The sequence below is a fragment of the Dama dama genome, chromosome 18 (genome assembly GCF_033118175.1).
Source record: "Dama dama isolate Ldn47 chromosome 18, ASM3311817v1, whole genome shotgun sequence".
Classification (NCBI taxonomy): Eukaryota; Metazoa; Chordata; class Mammalia; order Artiodactyla; family Cervidae; genus Dama; species Dama dama.
In genome coordinates, this window is record NC_083698.1 from 21,670,408 (window position 1) to 21,688,945 (window position 18,538).

Below are 18,538 nucleotides of genomic sequence, written 5' to 3' on the forward strand. Positions count from 1 at the left end.
AATGGATATCTACACATATTTAAGAATAGATAGAGGACTAGGAATTTAGCGATGTGGATGTGTGGCTAGAGAAGCAGAAGAAAAACTAGTAGAAATGCCATAGTTGAATTTAACAGAATATAACAACAGAGCATTTCAAATACTGTCAAATACTGTCGAGGATTCAAAAAAGACCATTCTTGGAAAGGGTGTCTCGTAGATGCTGCTAGCAGACCAAAGCAGATCCACAGTTACCTGAACAGGGCATCGATCCCCAGCTGCTCTGAGTATTGACTGCTGAGAACTCCCAGCTATCCCATTTTCGGCAGAATTATCCTTTGCTCATTGGAGCAGGCTCTCCAGGGAGCACCTCCTATCCTGCAGGAGGCCACAGCTAATAAATGACTGATACAGGTTACAAAGGGGCTTCTCAGGTGGCGCTGGTGGTAAAGAACCCGCCTGCCAGTGAAGGTAGACATAAGAGATATGAACTCAATTGCTGGGTGGGGAAGATCCCCTGGAGAAGGAAATGGCAACCCACTCCAGTATTCTTGCCTGGAAAATCCCATGGATGGAGGAGCCTGGTGGGCTACAGTCCATTGGGTCGCAAAGAATCAGACACGACTGAAGCGACTTAGCACGCACACACGGGTTATAGAATGCCACTCCCTTGTTTGAAAAATCCTATGATATGATTTTGTCCGAGAGCCTTCAAGATTTAGATGAAGGTTTAAACTCTCTCTGTGACCACTTCCTTGCTCAAAGCCTGCCTCTTTCCTTTTCTGCTTTCTCCTCCCTTAAAGATTATTTTTGCTGAGTCATTCAGTGGTATCCAACTCTCTGCGACCCCATGGACTGTCGCCTGCCTGGCTCCTCTGTCCATGGGATTTTTTCAGGCAAGGATGTTGGAGTGGGTTGCCATTTCCTTCTTCAAAGATTATTTTTAATAAAGAAATATTCCTCTCTCTTATATCACATATAAACTCCTTGGGAATCCAACTACAAAGAGTGACATTGGATTTAGGAAGGCCAGAGTAGTTTTAGACCCATTTTACAGTCAGAAATTAGAATAATGTAGGTTGAGGAGGAAGGAGGAAATTTGATACAGTGAATGTATCTACACCTGCAGATACCTATACACTGAATATACACCTGCAAATCCCTATGGCTACAGTAAGAGGCAGGAAAAGACCACATCCATACCTAAATATGGAAAACAACATTCACGTGAGAAAAAACAGCCCCTTCATCCGGTATGGGCTCTTTGACAAATAAACAACTAAGTGTATAAACAGAGAAGTTCAAGTGCTGGGCTCGAATTATAGTGCTATCAAATGCTACCTATCATAAGCATGTTAAACTACACCTTGTTTGAGATTTTTTCAATTGGAAGCTTGCAAATCAGTATATTATTAGATTGTGACTAATACCATAAAAGGAAAAAATTCAGGAGCTCTAGGAAAGAGAGAGGCAGACAATGCTTGAATGAAAGAAATTGGAGGAATATAGGCCTTGGATAACTCAAGGATGTTGGAGAACTGGTAACCACATGACATAATTTGAGAATATTAGTGGCGGGGATGAAATAAGAGTAATGTCATAGGAATAAAACAAGAGGTGATGTGCTGTATTCCTCTAGAACTTGGGTTTTCTTGGGTAAATGAGAAGGAATTGGTGAAAGTTCCTATTAGTGTTAGGAACAGAATTTAGAATGATAGATTTTTATCATCTGGACTGAAAAGCAAAGAGTGGGCATGGAGGTCTCTCACAGAACTAAACTATCCTTATTCCATATTAAGAGAAAACATAGGTTGAACTAAGACTGAGTTAAAAAAAATCACTGCACTAAATTGCATTAAACTGATGTATGGACAAAATGTTATATATAAATCAATTCTGGCTCAAGTTTCAAGTGAAAGTTGAGAATAGACAAGTTATATTTAAACAGGAAAACAGAAGAAAGCATGTATATAAATACTTCATGAGTGCCACCATTTCACCTAGAATCATTAAAGCCCAAAAACTTAACCAACAAAGGTTACCTTTCCAAGGTGGAATTATTCTTAAATGTCTAGTGGTGAAGGGACTCATTTTTACTGAACTCAAAATTTAAAATGTAGAAGAAAGGAATGATATAAAGCATGTATTTCTACTGTAATGAAATCAGATCTGTATATTAGCCCTGAAAGAGGAGACTGAAAAAGTTGGCTTAAAGCTCAACATTCAGAAAACTAAGATCATGGCATCTGGTCCCATCACTTCATGGGAAATAAAGGAGAAACAGTGGAAACTGTCAGACTTTATTTTTTGGGGCTCCAAAATCACTGCAGATGGTGACTGCAGCCATGAAATTAAAAGATGCTTACTCCTTGGAAGGAAAGTTATGACCAACCTAGACAGCATATTAAAAAGCAGAGACAATACTTCGCCAACAAAGATCCGTCTAGTCAAGGCTATGGTTTTTCCAGTGGTCATGTATGGATGTGAGACTGTGAAGAAAGCTGAGCACTGAGGAATTGATGCTTTTGAACTGTGGTGTCGGAGAAGACTCTTGAGAGTCCCTTGGACTGCAAGGAGATCCAGCCAGTCCATCCTGAAGGAGATCAGTCCTGTGTGTTCATTGGAAGGACTGATGCTGAAGCTGAAACTCCAATACTTTGGCCACCTCACGCGAAGAGTTGACTCATTGGAAAAGACCCTGATGCTGGGAGGGATTGGAGGCAGGAGGAGAAGGGGACAACAGAGGATGAGATGGTTGGATGGCATCACCGACTCGATGGACATGGGTTTGCGTAAACTCCGGGAGTTTGTGTTGGACAGGGAGGCCCGGCGTGCTGCGATTCATGGGGTCACAAAGAGTCAGACACCACTGAACGACTGAACTGAACTGAACTGAACCTCAATCTTTCTTTGCCGGGGGGGTGGGATTGGGGGAACAAGCAGAAATATCAACACTAAGACATATTTGGAAGCTTTTAGGACAGTTTGGGGCAATTTGATCTTACCAATGTTTAAAGAGAATAGCCAATTTTGTAATCCTTTTCAACAATGAGCAATATCATTTCAAAAAAGTTTATTTCATTTTTCAGTGTGATGGTCTTGAATATTTATAAGCTTTAAGTCTTAAAACTATTTTTTTTAGTTATTTGCATTATTTTTACAAAACAGGGCTTTTTGTTACAATGCTTATGTTTATCTTGATTCGTAAAGTTTAACCTTTACCATTTTCTTTTTTTTTTTTTTTTAACCTTTACCATTTTATAAAGAAAATTTTGATTGACCAAAGCTGTCAACTTTTATTTTTCTCTTTAGGAAAAAAAATAAAAAGGCTTTCAAAAGGCAAAAATTATGTTTCAATTTGTTAATGTGGTGTATTACATTGATTGATTTGCGGATATTAAAGAATCCTTGCATTCCTGGGATAAAGCCCACTTGGTCATGGTGTATGATTTTTTTTAATATGTTGTTGGATTCTGTTTGCTAGAATTTTGTTAAGGATTTTTGCATCTATGTTCATCAGTGATATTGGCCTGTAGTTTTCTTTTTTTGTGGCATCTTTGTCTGGTTTTGGAATTAGGGTGATGGTGGCCTCATAGAATGAGTTTGGAAGCTTACCTTCATCTGCAATTTTCTGGAAGAGTTTGAGTAAGACAGGTGTTAGCTCTTCTCTAAATTTTTGGTAGAATTCAGCTGTGAAGCCATCTGGTCCTGGGCTTTTGTTTGCTGGAAGATTTTTGATGACAGTTTCGATTTCCTTGCTTGTGATGGGTCTGTTAAGATCTTCTATTTCTTCCTGGTTCAGTTTTGGAAAGTTATACTTTTCTAAGAATTTGTCCATTTCATCCAAGTTGTCCATTTTATTGGCATAGAGCTGCTGGTAGTAGTCTCTTATGATCCTTTGTATTTCAGTGTTGTCTGTTGTGATCTCTCCATTTTCATTTCTAATTTTGTTAATTTGGTTCTTCTCTCTTTGTTTCTTAATGAGTCTTGCTAATGGTTTGTCAATTTTGTTTATTTTTTCAAAAAACCAGCTTTTAGCTTTGCTGATTTTTGCTATGGTCTCTTTAGTTTCTTTTGCATTTATTTCTGCCCTGATTTTTAAGATTTCTTTCCTTCTGCTAACCCTGGGGTTCTTCATTTCTTCCTTCTCTAATTGCTTTAGGTGTAGAGTTAGGTTATTTATTTGGTTTTTTTCTTGTTTCTTGATGTAAGCCTGTAATGCTATGAACCTTCCCCTTAGCACTGCTTTTACAGTGTCCCATAGGTTTTGGGTTGTTGTGTTTTCATTTTCATTCATTTCTATAAATATTCTGATTTCTTTTTTGATTTCTTCTATGATTTGTTGGTTATTCAAAAGGGTGTTATTTAGCCTCCATATGTTTGAATTTTTAACATTTTTTTTTCCTGTAATTGAGATCTAATCTTACTGCACTGTGGTCAGAAAAGATGACTGGAATGATTTCAATTTTTTTTTAATTTTCCAAGACCAGATTTATGGCCCAGGATGTGATCTATTCTGGAGAAGTTTCCGTGTGCACTTGAGAAAAAGGTGAAGTTGATTGTTTTGGGGTGAAATGTCCTATAGATATCAATTAGGTCTAGCTGGTCCATTGTGTCATTTACGGTCTGTGTTTCCTTGTTAATTTTCTGTTTAGTTGATCTATCCATAGTTGTGAGTGGGGTATTAAAGTCTCCCACTATTATTGTGTTACTATTAATTTCCTCTTTCATACTCGTTAGTGTTTGCCGTACATATTGCCTATGATTATCTCAATAGATGCAGAGAAAGCCTTTGACAAAATTCAACACTCATTTATGATTAAAACTCTCCAGAAAGCAGGAATAGAAGGAACATACCTCAACATAATAAAAGCTATATATGACAAACCCACAGCAGGCATCACCCTCAATGGTGAAAAATTGAAAGCATTCCCCCTGAAATCAGGAACAAGACAAGGGTGCCCACTCTCACCACTACTATTCAACATAGTGTTGGAAGTTCTGGCCACAGCAATCAGAGCAGAAAAACAAGTAAAAGGAATCCAGATAGGAAAAGAAGAAGTGAAACTCTCACTGTTTGCAGATGACATGATCCTCTACATAGAAAACCCTAAAGACTCTACCAGAAAATTACTAGAGCTAATCAATGAATATAGTAAAGTTGCAGGATATAAAATTAACACACAGAAATCCCTTGCATTCCTATATACTAACAATGAAAAAACAGAAAGAGAAATTAAGGAAACAATTCCATTCACCATTGCAACAAAAAGAATAAAATACTTAGGAGTATATCTACCTAAAGAAACAAAAGACCTATACATAGAAAACTATAAAACACTGATGAAAGAAATCAAAGAGGACACAAACAGATGGAGAAACATACCGTGTTCATGGATTGGAAGAATCAATATTGTCAAAATGGCTATTCTACCCAAAGCAATCTATAGATTCAATGCAATCCCTATCAAGCTACCAACGGTATTTTTCACAGAACTAGACCAAAGAATTTCACAATTCGCATGGAAATACAAAAAACCTCGAATAGCCAAAGTAATCTTGAGAAAGAAGAATGGAACTGGAGGAATCAACCTGCCTGACCTCAGACTCTACTACAAAGCCACAGTTATCAAGACAGTATGGTACTGGCACAAAGACAGAAATACACATCAATGGAACAGAATAGAAAGCCCAGAGATAAATCCACGAACCTATGGACACCTTATCTTTGACAAAGGAGGCAAGGATATACAATGGAAAAAAGACAACCTCTTTAACAAGTGGTGCTGGGAAAACTGGTCAACCACTTGTAAAAGAATGAAACTAGAACACTTTCTAACACCATACACAAAAATAAACTCAAAATGGATTAAAGATCTAAATGTAAGACCAGAAACTATAAAACTCCTAGAGGAGAACATAGGCAAAACACTCTCCGACATAAATCACAGCAAGATCCTCTATGACCCACCTCCCAGAATATTGGAAATAAAAGCAAAACTAAACAAATGGGACCTAATGAAACTTAAAAGCTTTTGCACTACAAAGGAAACTATAAGTAAGGTGAAAAGACAGCCCTCAGATTGGGAGAAAATAATAGCAAATGAAGAAACAGACAAAGGATTAATCTCAAAAATATACAAGTAACTCCTGCAGCTCAATTCCAGAAAAATAAATGACCCAATCAAAAAATGGGCCAAAGAACTAAACAGACATTTCTCCAAAGAAGACATACAGATGGCTAACAAACACATGAAAAGATGCTCAACATCACTCATTATCAGAGAAATGCAAATCAAAACCACAATGAGGTACCATTACACGCCAGTCAGGATGGCTGCTATCCAAAAGTCTACAAGCAATAAATGCTGGAGAGGGTGTGGAGAAAAGGGAACCCTCTTACACTGTTGGTGGGAATGCAAACTAGTACAGCCACTATGGAAAACAGTGTGGAGATTTCTTAAAAAACTGGAAATAGAACTGCCATATGACCCAGCAATCCCACTTCTGGGCATACACACTGAGGAAACCAGATCTGAAAGAGACACGTGCACCCCAATGTTCATCGCAGCGCTGTTTATAATAGCCAGGACATGGAAGCAACCTAGATGCCCATCAGCAGATGAATGGATAAGGAAGCTGTGGTACATATACACCATGGAATATTACTCAGCCATGAAAAAGAATTCATTTGAATCAGTCCTAATGAGATGGATGAAACTGGAGCCCCTTATACAGAGTGAAGTAAGCCAGAAAGATAAAGAACATTACAGCATACTAACACATATATATGGAATTTAGAAAGATGGTAATGATAACCCTATATGCAAAACAGAAAAAGAGACAGAGAAATACAGAACAGACTTTTGAACTCTGTGGGAGAATGTGAGGGTGGGATATTTCAAAAGAACAGCATGTATACTATCTATGGTGAAACAGATCACCAGCCCAGGTGGGATGCATGAGACAAGTGCTCGGGCCTGGTGCGCTGGGAAGACCCAGAGGAATCGGGTGGAGAGGGAGGTGGGAGGGGGGATCGCGTGTAAATCCATGGCTGATTCATATCAATGTATGACAAAACCCACTGAAATGTTGTGAAGTAATTAGCCTCCAACTAATAAAAAAAAATAATAAAAATTAAAAAATTTTTAAAAAGGCAAAAATTAAATCCTCAATTCACGTTTGATTTTGGAAAAGGTGGAAAGTAGAATTTATCTTAGTTTAGCTTACTATATGGCTATAGAGTAATCTCAACATGCATAAATTCCACTAGCCCCTTCCAGATTGGATATGCAACATTCATCACATACCACACGATTACATCTAGTTCAGTATGTTTTATATCTTCTTCCAGTTCTTTGTAACTCCCAGAGCTACTATTCCATGATTTTGATTACTGTAGCTTTAGTAAATATATTCTTAAGATTTGTTAATACAGGTCTTTCCTTACTTTCCTTCCTCAGAATTTATAATATGTTTGTGCACATTTATTCTTTCAGGCAAACTTTGGAATCATTTTGTCAAGCAAAGAGTATTACATGGAAATTGCATTAGGTAGATAAGTAAATTTGAAGAAATGTAGGTTCTTTAGGTTCTTTTTCAAGATGGCACAGTGGTAAAGAATCAATCTGCCAATGCAGGAAATGTAAGAGACATGGGTTCTTTCCTTGGGTTGGGAAGATCCTCTGGAGAAAGAAATGGCAATTCACTCTGGTATTCTTGCCTGGGAAATCCCATGGACAGAAGAGCCTGGTGGACTACAGTATATAGGGTCTCAAAGAGTTGGACAAGACTGAGCACTCAGTTTTTAGTTCAACTTAATTTTCCTCAATATATTTAGACAGAATAGTGTTAATTTTTTGTTTAGGGGGTAGCAAGGTCTCTTTCTATCTTCTCATTCTCCTCGTTTTCATTGGAGGAGTTTCTTAACGTTTTCCTCCAAATTACTGATTCAGTTGTTCTCAATGCTGATTTTCCCTATGTAGATACTGATACATTTTAGTTTCTGCCAAGGCATTACTTTTTTCCTCCACATATTTTCTTGACCTGCTAGATATCCCTTTCAAATCAGTATGTTGTGAAAGAGATGTTTTATTTAGTATTCTTGGTCTTGTAACTTTACCAGCATTTTCATCTGTCTGATTGCCGCAATCAATCTTTATGTATTACATCCATCTAATTTTTAACTGCTATGCTTGTTTATTTACTTATTGCAGAATTATTACTATTTTGTTTTTATTTTGGCAATAGGTAGACTCATTTACACTAAAGTGCACTTTGGCCACAAGCCATCAGTCTGCATTGACAGTTGTTATAACAAGCAAAACCAAAGGAAAAAAACACTACCAGACCAATTACAGCAATATTACTGATGTGTAGTCCCACACCAATATGATCTCACATGGAAGAAGTTAATTTTGAGTCTTAGTAATACACTGACAAAAAGAAGAGTTTCCTCTAAGAGAATCATTTGTTTTTAAGGTGTGAATGCTGTCAAATCAATATTTTCCCCTTTTCTGAAGGCTACTAAGTAACTCAGCTACAAATTTTTGAATTATCTTTGTCATCTTTTTAGGATACTTTCACATAAATTTCTAAGTCTAACAATTTGGCACAAACATTCCGTTTTATATTACTGCTCACAGTATATTCATATAAGTTGCCTAGAATATTGTTGGTAATAAGTTGTGGAATAACAATTCATTAAGAGCTAACCTCACATCCTCACATTAGAGTCAGGCATATACATGATGTTCTTTATTTTGAGTCTATTTCAGAGATTTTAGGTTTTGAAGATTTTTAACGCTTCGTTTTTGTCTACATGTTTTAGATTTCAGTCAGATTTTCAAGTAACTGAACTTCCAGTTTATGCCATATTAGTCATTTTTTTTTTTTTTTGGGGGGGGGGTTGCTTGTTTGTTTTTAACTGTGGCTGTGCTGGGCTTTTGTTGCTTTGCACGGGCTTTCTCTAGTTGCAGCAAGTGGGGGCACCTCTCCAGCTGCAGTGCACATGTTTCTCGTTGTGCTGGCCTCTCTTGTTGCAGAGCACAGGCTCTAGGCACGCAGACATCAGCTCGCAGCACATGGGCTCAGCAGTTGGGGCTTGTGGCCTCCAGAGCATGGGCTCACTGCTTGTGGTTCACAGCTTAGCCCCTCGAGGCATGTGGAATCTTCCCAGCCCAGGGATTGAACCCACGTCCCCTGCACGGGCAGGCAGATTCTTATCCATTGTGCTACCAGGGAAGTACCAGTGTTTTGTTTTTGACAAAACCAAGAAGGTATTTTGTTTCTTTAAAAAAATATTATAACTTGTTCTGGATACAGCAATATTTTAGACATAAAATATCATAGAAACTTGTAGGAATATTTCTGTAGTCCTATTAAAAAATAAACTAAAAATATTTAGCCTCAGAAATAGAATTCTACCATAATCATTGGGTAAGAATATAATTACTATGATATATTAACTTCTCTTCTATATTAGACCCTGCCTACGGGTATACATAGTTTGTATAATATAGCCTAGGTTAGCATAAAGATGGGTTCTTCAGAAACCAATAAAACTAACTAAGACAAAGTAATATATAAATGGTTAACCTCACAAGTGCAGATGATGGAATCATCACTAAATGACGCTGGGTCCTTTTCAGCCTTCTTGTACTATGTATGGCCCTTTAAAGTACATGAAGACTACACCCAAACAAAATGGATCTACAGATATTTTATAAACATTATAGCTCTCTCCAATAATATATCCTTCATTTGATTTTGAAGCAAAAAACCACAGGCAAAAATATAAGAACATTCAGAATTTAATTTTATATATGTAAAAAATAAATTTAAAAAAGCAGCTCTCCTTTATGAATACTACCGTGAAATTGGGTCTGAGTTAGATTTTCAAAATATGGGGAAAAATGAGATTCCTTCTTGCCTATCATTACTCTGATGACAATTATGAATTGATCTATAATGAATATTAATTAAATGAATATTAAGTAATGACATTGATGAAACATTTATTGAGCACTGACAACGTGCTTTGTTCCACTCTTTAGACAAAAAATGAAAATTACATAGGCACAAACCTATGGTACCTTACATAAAGAATTTTCAAGGAAATAGATGACTTTAGTAACTGTGGTTAAGGTTAAAGAGGTAAATGGAAAATGAAGCAGCTGAAATGATGTTAAGTAAAACGTGCAGCAAGTCACATCCTTAGCCAACTGTTCACACCTCTCTCCCAGACTCTCGACACTTCTGTGCACTCTCTGACTAGTTCAGAAAATAAGGTTAATGAGAATTCAATATCTAACATTCAAAATCACAGAGAATTCAAATATCTCCCTCCTCCTTTTAATTAGCTGATGTTTGGTATGGAGCTTGTTGCTATTAACAGTGACTGGTTAGGGTTAAGTGAAAGATGGGACAGGAAGAACTTAGAATCCTGGGACTGTGACAAAGAAAGCGTATGTGATACTTCCACTCCCTAACAGGCCTCTGACATCACTGAGGGGTAAACACATGCTCGGAGGAAAGATTTAACATACTCTCTGCTATTTAAGACTTACCATATCTACAATGCATAATTTAGTAGAATTCTTATAATAGTGGAAGAGTAAGAAAGACCGGAATAAGAGGAAAAGTTAATAGAGACATATGGTTCTCTGAGGCTGTTATACCTAAAGATAAACATATTGCTGCCTCAGCAGCACCATGACTTGGCCACATTGCAAAGTCACAGCAAAGAAGAGAAAGGTAGAATTGGAACCATATGAATCAAATCTAAAGACTATGTTTAACACATATATTCTCTCAGAAGTTTTGCCTTCCTTTCTCTGAGCTAACAAGTTTTATTATTTATTTTGTTGGCATTCATAAAGGTGAATTTCAGGTAATATAGGATATTACAATAAGAGAAAATTGTTCCAGGAAGAACATACCACAACTGGTCCAAAGAAGCAGGTTGCTAAACATATTCTTTGTTTTCTATCACTTCCTGTCAATGAATACTATCTTTACAGTATATTCTGATAATATTATGTCTGTTTAAAAGTAAGATAAAATAGTCCCACCTAATCAATCTTTTAAATATTTAAATAAGGAATCAATTCAGTTCAGTTCAGTCACTCAGCTGTGTCCGACTCTTTGTGACTGTAAAACTAGTGTTTGATTTAGGATGCATCGCTGTCCTGTATTCCTGATTTGGAGGTGTGTTCATAGTACAGAAAAAACAACTGTGAAATCTGTTCCATTTGCAGAAGAAAATAGGTATGTTTGGGGAAAAAGTAATACTTTGTAGTTCTGATTAGAGAGCAACTTGGAGAAGCTACTCTTCATAAAGATGTTCACTAAAGTGTTATTTATAAGGTCAAAGTAAGACTTGCAAATATGCTAAATATAAACACTGTTTCAACTGAACTATATCTTCAATTAATGAGATATTATACAACCATTAATTGATGTTACACAGTATGTAGAAATATATAGACACTTAATGATGTCAGTTTATATGGTAAAATAGGATAGTACATGATATGTCAAGGCTAATTACAAAAATGCCAAAATAAACATTTAAACATCAACAGGTAAACTTAAGTAGTGGTTCTATTGATATGTTAATAATTGTTCTTATATAACTGTTTTAGAGACTTTTAAATGTTTTTCTAGTCATTTCATATTGTTTTTAATAAGTTATATACAATAAATGCATAGTTCTCATATAATAAAGTGTTAACACTCATTTTCTGGTTCAACATAATGGACTTTACCATCCTCTGAAATTAATTTATCCTGAAATCAAATCAATCCCTAATATTCTGTTTTCTGCTATGATCTTCTATCCTCTTTCCCTCATTTTCTTCCTCTGTTGGTGTTTTGTGATTTTTTTCCCTCACAACCTAGTGACTGTACTCTCATATCTCCTCTGCTCCCTGCTTTAAATTTACTGTAATTGAATTATCTTTCGAAAACACAAATCTGATCATGTACTCCCTTATTTATACTGGATAAAGCCCACTTCCTTAAAAGAAAGGTCAGGCTTTTCACCATCTCAGACTTTGTCTTGTCTGTCTCTCCACACCTCGCATTTATTCATAAAACTTAATAAACATTTTGCTGTTTCAAGATCTCACCCTGTGCTCTCTTATTTCTGAGACTAACCGTACAAAGCTCACTTTGCATTCACTGGCCAAATCCTTGTTTTATTCAAGATTCAGCTCAAGAATCCTACATTTAAGAAAATTTTCATTTACTCTTTGAATTACCCTCAGAATAGATGAAGATTCTTTTCACTGAAAAGCCCCAGTAAGTCAATATTTACCACACTGGAATATGTAATCTCTTTGCCTGTCTTGCCCAACAGAGTCAAAATTACAGTAAATAAGAGAACTGTTCTTATCTGAATTTTTAGCTTTGGTGACTTCAATAAAAGTCAGTGGAAAGAAGGAAGAAAGAAGGAAAGAAAAGAAAAAACAGGAGGAATCTGGCACTGCCGCTATTATAAATAAAAATAATATACATTGTTTATCAACAATGATCTTAAAAACAATTTAAAGGCATAGTCTTAACAGTTACATGAAGAATGGATACTTACATGTAATATAAATCCAGATTTAAAGTAATCAACATTACATAGTCTTCATGTTTTATCAACTTTACTAATATACATTGATATAGAAAATTACTAAATAATTAGCCCCTTAGTTAGAGAATAGAAGCTTGCTTTTAAATTATCATGTAAAGTAATTATTTTATAAAGAGAAAATTAAATCACAGAGCTAAATATAATAGAAATGATTTTTATGATGATATGTTTTTGCTGTTCAAATATAAAGTTAAAAAAGCTATTTCCTCAGGAGACATCTCAAGTATTCATTTGTTAACAGGAGCAGAATTAATTGAATAAAACCCTAACACAAGCTGAAAAATTATTATAAAAACACATGTAATTATAGACACTCAGCCTGATCATTAGAAAAAAAATACATAAAATTTATAATTAATGTAAGACTAGACCATAGCTCTAGGGAAGTATCAAATTTAAAGCTTCCACTACAAAATTATTCTGAAAATCAGATGTACTCTGTCTGGCCCATTCCATTGATTTCTGGGACCTAAAAAAATTTTGTACTTTCAAAAATAATTTCAGAAGTATTGAATGAGACCATTATAGTGAACAAAATTTATGAAATGGGTAACAATAGACTTATAGATTAGCACAAGGAAATAAAAAACATACAACCCAGCATCACAGTCAAATGTCAGTATAAATTTAACTCTATTCTTCTTAAGGATAGAAGATGAAACATGATAACAATAATAACATTCAGAGGTTATTAAACCATGATAAACAGAGTGGAAAGGGACTTCTATTAGAAAATGAAGTCATCTCTAAAAACATACCTTTTTCGTTACAATGGGGCAGCTTCATATTATTTTTTTAAAGCCTTTCAGTGTAGGTTGATGACACAGTGGTCCAAAATAACTAAAGCAAACCTCTGAGGGACTGAAACAACATGGACCAAATCTGCTTGGGTTAGGAGTAAAACTCATAAAAGAGTGGGCAATTTTCATGCTTATCAGGTGATGATTTATATGAAATTATTACAATTTATACATTGACATTTGATTGGGATTGGGAATGTGAGATTTCTGAGTGTGATCCAAAACAAGAATCAGGAATGCATTTTTGATGGAGTCCATTAAAGGAAGAACATCTGTTTTGACTATCATTTGGTAAGGGTTAATGGCTTTTTCTAGAAATTAAGCTGCTGATCAAGAGTCCTGACTAATTGGATTGGATTGGATTCACTTTCCAGTTGTTTGGAGGTGAGATGAGAATAGACCTTCAAGAAATCTACCTTTGTAAACAGTTCTGAATTATCTTCAATATGGAAGTAGAGAGATAATAGTTCTAATCATTTTTATTTTTTTTTTTTGCTGGAAAATCCTCAGAGAAAGCATTAGAGATACATAAACACAGTCACAAAGAACCTAGATAACTTTTACACGGTAAAGCTTCTTTTGATAGTATACTCAAAATATGCTAGAAATCAACTGCAATTCCAGAAATCTATGATTATATTTGATATACAGACTCATTGATTACATTTCTATTTTAATTTCAGAGTAGTTGGCTTTAGTATATTTTTATGGAAATAGACACTATCAAGACAAATTAACTGTGGAAGTAATTTTTAGTGTACACTTATAAAAGCATGTCATCAGTGCAAAGAACATGCTGACTTGGCTAATCTTCATAACAGGTGAGCACATATCTATTGAATCATTAAAGCTAATAAGTATCTGGGAGAGTCTGGGGGCTGAGAAGAGAGATATAGAAATTTTAAAGAATAAATGAATAAAATTAATACCTGAAGGGATGCTCTAAAATATAAGAAGACTGTTGCTACTGACCCTGACCTAGAAGTATGCCATTAAAATGCTTCAAACAGAGGTAAGACATCTAATCTGTAGTGAGTTTACATTGCTCATTAAATAACTGATTCCTGACAATAGAGTCAAAGACAAGGGATAAAAGCTTCAATAAAATGTTATGTTTTAATTCTTCATTCCATATTTTCTCAAATGAGCTATAAATAATGTTAATCACCACATTGCTACTGAGTTTGAAACTCACATGATCATGAGAATCTGAGAACTTATAGTTTTTAAGAAGAAAGTTGTTATTAGAGGATAAAAAATATTGTATTATGTGTGAGGACTAAGGATTTTCTTTCAATGAAAGTTTAAAAATTCCAGCAGCAGATACAGTGTGAAATCATTCCTGGGAAGTTACTGAAAGTTCACAAATTGAAAAGCCTCAGAGCCTATCAGTTGAAGCATATTAAGCAATTTTGTGTGCAGAACAACTTTATTAACTTGTATAAAGTTTTAGTATTTAAATAGCTAATGGGTTTAAGAATCAAGTACTAATTCCATGATCAGACAGTAAACTTTAATTTCTACTTAGCAAGGCAGCAAGGCAGTGATTCAGGCCAATTTATTGACTTGTACAAAAGCACAAAGGCTTTGGAGAGCAGATATACTTAGAGAATTTCAAGTAGGTCAAATCCTTGATTTCTAGCATGTAAGATGGTGTGTAATGGATTAGGTGGAGTGATTCAGTTAAAGAGCCTTGTTTACCTTACTAGAGAGTTTGTAACTCAAATAGGAATCACTAAAAACATTTTAAGCATTTTAAAATATTTGAGTAGGAAAATATTTTATTGTGTTTTTGAAAGTGGATCCAGGAAGCAGTGTGGAGAATGCAAAGAAGAGGCAATTCTATAAAAATTCTACTAATATGAGGACAATTCTGAAAAACAATTTGCGAGTAACATATGAGACAGTTACAGTTGGGTTGAAGGCAAAAGAGAGAAGTAAGAACATCAGTATAGGCTGCCTGATGATAAATTTGATATTCAAGATGAAGCACCAATGATAATTCTTAGGCTTCTGGCTTGGGAAGGTTGGAGAATGAAGGTTCTAGAAAAGGCCAATAGGAGAAGATCTATCTTGGGACTTGGAGAAAGGCTAGAAATGATGAGCTCAGTGTACAAGCTCTGGAATGATTGTTTTGGGGTTCCAATCTCGGATTGCTACTTCATAGCCATCTGACACCGAAAATTTACTTAATCTCTGTTTCTCACTTTTCTCATAGGTAAAATCGAGAAAGTTACAATATTTACTTTTTGGCATCACTGTGATGTTTAAATTAATTCATACCTATCATCATCAGTAACTGCAACCCCTCCATAATCTCAACTGTTATCTCACTCATTCTTGTAACTTGACACTACTAAGGTTGATTTCAACAACCTTTGATCCCACTGCAATCCACAAATGTATTTTGCTAACACCCCTTACTGTATATTACTGTCCATGTCCTTAGCTCCCTCGTTTCCCAGCTTAAATTCCACAACCAATTCCTACAATCACTCACTTGCACACACTCTCAAGTCCTTTGCTTCCCTCTCCCTTGATCATATTGGGTAAAACACAGTCTCATTAAAGCTGACCCACGGCTATTCTACTCCTGAAGTTAGAATATAACTGGAGAAATAAGACTGAATATCACCAGAGAAATGTACCCATTCAAGTTTACTGACCTTGTTCTACACTCACTATTATTAACCCGAGACTGTTCCTTATTCCCTGGCAATCATCTGGTATTTCCTTGATCCACATAGCTCCCATTCTCCAAGTGACTGTTGTCTAATTTCTTCCTGATCTGCAAAACTCTCCAACCACCCTGCTCTCAGCAATGAGCCAGCTTCCTACTTTTCTAAAGAAAATCTAGGCATCCTTTCCTTTTCCCACTGTTAGCCCCTAAACACACCAGTTAGACTGATGTTCTTTTAAATATAGAAGTCAGATCATTCCCTCATCTGGTCTGACTTCCAATTTCTTTCACAGTAAAGGCTAAAGACCTTAGAATCCCTAAGTTGTCCTATGCATATGAAAATCTGAAGACATATTTGAACTTGTCTACTATTATTCACCCTGTAAAACAGGCCCAGGCATTGATGCCTTTGATGCTCTTCAGATATGTCAGGCTTCTCCTTGCTGACTCCTCTGTCTACAGAGATCTGTCCCCAGAGAGCCACAATAGCAACTCTCTCACAGTCCTCAACTCTTCGCCCTACTGTTCCTTTGAACTCGTACTATTTTCCTTGAACTCTTAACTTACTCTTTTATAATTGCAGTTCCAACATTCCTTTTCTTTTCCCACTTTAATTTTGTCCTTTCAACTTTAAATACCACCAGTAATTTAATATAAAATCGAAAGTGTTTGTTGCTCAGTCATGCCCAACTCTTCGTGACCCCACGGACTAAAGCCCTCCAGGCTCCTCTGTCCATGGAATTTTCCAGGCAAGAATGCTGGAGTGGGTTGCCATTCCCTTCTTCAGGGGATCTTTCCCACCCAGGGATTGAACTTGGGTCTCCCACATGGAAGGTAGATTCTTTACCATCTGAGGCACAAACAGGTACTAAATAACTTACTTATTGCTTTGCTTATTGCCTATTTCACCCCACTGGAATGAAAACCTGATGAAGGTAAAGATTTTATTTGGGTTTCTTTCCACTGTTAATACTATTGGGCACATACTAAACAATAAACACTTTTTGAATGGACTAAGATATTTAACATAGTAGCTGGTATAATATATGTGCTCAATAAGTAGGAGTTATTGTTATTACTTATAATAATATATCATGCATGTAAACAACATGAAACCTCCAAGTTGAAGCACTTGAGACTCATAAGCAGAGGTTGAACTTAATATAAATTAACACAATAATGAAATAAATGAATAAGCAAGATCTCATTGGGAAGAATGTTAAGAGCAGAAAGCCATGGCATGCGAGTGAGGGGAGGGCATATGGATGGAAGCCAACATGGGGCAGGTTGAACTCTTGAAAACCAGGAAAAATATAAAAAGCAAGTATCCAGAGAAACACAAGAAGAATCAGGAGAGGGTGGGATAATGGGAGTCAAGGAAGGTAGATGTTCATGAAGGATGAGGTGGTTAACAGTGCCTAACACTTCAGTTAGTACCAAGAAAATGAGAATACAGCAAATGCTGAGATACAAATCATGATAAAAAAAAAACCTTAGGAAGATTTAATGAGAAAATAAATCTTCAGAATCAAAAGTGTCTACAAAAGCAACGAAAGAGTCTGCAAGATTGTTCAAGACAAAACCATTTATTCAACACATGTTCTTTACCTTTGATTCTTTCAAAGAAAAGAAGGATGGGATAATAAAAGAACTTATCTCATTCTTGAGCTTATAAGATGAGAGGCTGACATAAGTAGGTCAGAGAAATAGTCCCCTGGCTCACTGAATTTAGTAGGGTTTTACACAGATAGCTGGATAATAGAATGATGTAATAGATTTTTTTCTTAGAGTTAAAATCTGAGATTGAGTGCATCTAAACCAGTACAAATTACTATATATTTTTTTAAATGCAAATATATAAAAATTCCACAAGTTCTTTCTCTTTAAGAAAATACTACAAAAGAATAAAAAAATTAATATGGCTCTCATTAATTTTAATTAATCTTATTTACTACAGGATGTCTAGTAATTCTTACACGATGAAGGGAAATTTAGAATTGGTTATTGCTATCCTCAGCAACATGGAGGTATTTTCTTCTGCTTTTTCTTTGCAGTTTGAGAAAATAAAGAGTTTTTAATTTTTTTAAATAAAGGCATTTAAATACATCCAGTATTTTACAGATAATTACAAAATGAATCATAAGTGGGTGCAAATTGAGTAATTTGATTAATTTCTAAGTTGACCTTTAGAAAAGTATTTGTCTAACATTTCTTAGTTGTTGTATTTTTTCACATCAAACTGAAGTTCCAGCTAGTTAATTTCCATGTTGTTTAAAAAAAATGAGAACTGCATTATGGATATAAAATGGTTTGTTTTGTAAAATAACTGCTTCACTTTAGAAACAATTTGGATTTTGAAAGGTAATGTGAATATTATCTTTGAATAGCTGCTTCTCTTTCTATCAGGATTTGCTCTTATCAAGGTTATCTTACTTA

The 18,538-nt window shown here is 35.5% G+C and overlaps 1 protein-coding gene across 1 annotated transcript in view; it reads right to left on the bottom strand.

Annotated features, from left to right (window-relative positions):
* Positions 1–18,538, bottom strand: part of DGKB (diacylglycerol kinase beta) — an 820,417-nt gene that overhangs the window by 545,826 nt on the left and 256,053 nt on the right. The window lies entirely within an intron of this gene.